Genomic DNA, 2,770 nt, shown 5'->3' with positions numbered 1-2,770 from the left:
AGAGGCGTAAACAATATAAATTCAAACTGCCATGACTTATGTGTTACGTTTCCCGGAATATGTTGTAGCCTCCATTTTTGTGGGGGTCAGCTTCACCTCCAGGGGCACTTGTGAGGCATCAGGGTCCAGAGAAGCCCAGGAAGTGGTCTCCTTTCCACACAGGGCTGTTTCACGTTGGAGTGCCTGGTTTTCATCCAGCAATATGATTTTTTTTTTTAATTTTTTTTTTCAACGTTTATTTATTTTTGGGACAGAGAGAGACAGAGCATGAACAGGGAAGGGGCAGAGAGAGAGAGAGAGGGAGACACAGAATCGGAAACAGGCTCCAGGCTCTGAGCCATCAGCCCAGAGCCCGACGCGGGGCTCGAACTCACGGACCGCGAGATGGTGACCTGGCTGAAGTCGGACGCTTAACCGACTGCGCCACCCAGGCGCCCCTTCCAGCAATATGATTTACTCTCTCAGCCTCTCCCTGGGACACGATATGTGGAAAGAATCAGAGGAGAGAAATCGTTTCAGCATTATGGTTGCAAAGGTGAGGTAGTTCTTTGGATTTTAGCCCGTTTTTTGCCAGGGAGCTCAGAGGACCTAAGGGGAAAGACATTACTTATTAAACTCAGTATAAAACACGAATTCTGGGAAATAACCAAAGGGTGTCCGTAACAAAAACTTCTGGAAAAATAGCTCTGCCAATTCAGAAAATGTTAATGGCTTCATAAGTAGTGGAAGAGATCTGTAGACAGGTTAAATTGCCAGGGCCAGAAAGGATTGTTTGAGAGTTTGGGGAAGATTATGAAATGATTGTTACCCTAAGGTTTAAAAATTTATTTTTTATTTTTTTTTAAGTAGGCTTCATGCCCAGCCTGGAGCTCAATGTGGGGTTTGAACTCACAACCCTGAGATCAAGATCTCATCTGAGAATTGGACGGACACTCAACCAACTGAGCCACCCAGGCGCCCTGAAATGCTCATTTCTATTAAAGTGTTAATCACTCTTATGGCTTGAAACATGAATATCTTAGGCAACAAAGGGTTACGTGTTGGGTGGGCATACTACAAATTAGATCCTGTAAGTGGAGCATTGCCTTAGAGTAGGAGGCGTTGCAATCTTTTGGATTTTTTCTCTAATCATTTTGCCCTCTAAATTATAAACGTTGTAAAGTGATAGGAAATTATCAGTAAGGATTATTACCTACTTTTCTCTTACCAGGTTAATTAGAAACCTACCTGCCTTTTATTGGAATATACTCAAATTACAAAATACATGTTGTAAGACAGATCTAAAAATATATTAATTCCTACTCAGACATTAGTGAAGGGGAAAATTCCTTTAAAGTTTTAATAAAAATGTTGGAAGAAGGTTATGACCCACTTCAAAACTTTCAGAACTGGTTTCTATTATTACATTATAGTCTGAACTATCTAAAATACTATCTTCCAGAGACTTCCTTCCTGATTCTCAAACCCATGCTCTCTGATATGTGCATGTTAGTTACAACTACAAAACTGTAAACTGAGCATTTTGTGACATCTTTGGGGGAAGGTGGGTGCTGACCTGACATGCTTTATTACCTTCCACTGACTTTCAGAAAGGCGTGAGGATTTTTATTTCAGAACCATATGTGGTAGCTAGCCTCCAAGATGGTCCCCAAAGATCCCTGCCTCCTGGTATTCCCACCCTTGTATTTTCCTCCCACAGTGTACCAGAAATGGGCCAACAGGACACAGCTGAAGTGATTGTGTGTCACTTCCCAGATTACGCTACAAAAGACCATGGCTATCTTGGGCTTTCTCTCTCTTGGAATACGTGGAGGGAAGCCCTGTCATGAGCAGCCCTGTGGCCCCCATGCCAAGGAACTGAATGAAACCTGCAAACAACTGCGTGAGTGAGCTTGGAAATGGATCCGCCAGCCCAAGGCAAGTCCAGAGACTGCGGCCCCAGCCGACAACTGAGAGATCCTGAGCCGGAAACACGCAGCTAAGCCACTCCCAGATTCCTGACCCTCAGAAATCGTGAGGTAGTATTTGTTGTTTTAAGCTAAGTTTTGGGTGATTTGTTACTGATACACAATAGTTTTCCAGAGTTTGTTCTCCCCCTGAATGCAGAGTGTGAAATGCAGAAACTGCCTACAAAAAGGACTACTGCTTAGATGCCACAGAAGATAAAAGGGGGGTGGGGGCGCCTGGGTGCCTCAGTCAGTTGAGCATCAGACTCTTTGATCTCAGCTCAAGTCGTGATCCCGGGGTCATGGGATTAAGCCCTGTGTCGGGCTCCGTGCTGAGCGTAGAGCCTGCTTAAGAGTCTCTCCCCCTCTGCCCCTCTCCCCAGCTTGCACTCTCTAAAATTAAAAAAAAAAAAAAAGATTTTTAAAAAAGAAGATAAAGGGGAATCTTCCAGAGTTCCACTAATGTTGTGCCTGTCTTGTCCAAGACCTGATGTCTTCAGAACCTTTCAGTCAGTTGTCGTCAATTTCTTTACATTTGAAATCTTTAACCAAAGTAAGGTTTAAGTAGTCTTCACCCAGCAGACCACTCTGGAACTTCCTGCATCCTCCAGAGACCAGAGATTCAGGGTCAAATCCTAGAGGGTAGCCTCTGCTGCAGAGGTAGTGGCCTCACATCCACATCCCCACCCTTCTCTCCCCACTTCAGGCAACCTGGTTTGACAAGTTCTTAGTACCCATGGGATTCCTAGGGGAACACGGGGCTAATACTGTTGACCACTGACCCCCACCCCCACCCCTAGCTAGCATTTAATACAGGGCAATAG

The sequence above is a fragment of the Herpailurus yagouaroundi genome, unplaced genomic scaffold, assembly GCF_014898765.1.
Source record: "Herpailurus yagouaroundi ecotype Mexico unplaced genomic scaffold, PumYag 67793, whole genome shotgun sequence".
NCBI classification, from domain to species: Eukaryota; Metazoa; Chordata; class Mammalia; order Carnivora; family Felidae; genus Herpailurus; species Herpailurus yagouaroundi.
The sequence above is the reverse complement of the archived record's forward strand: the minus strand, read 5'-3'. Positions refer to the sequence as shown.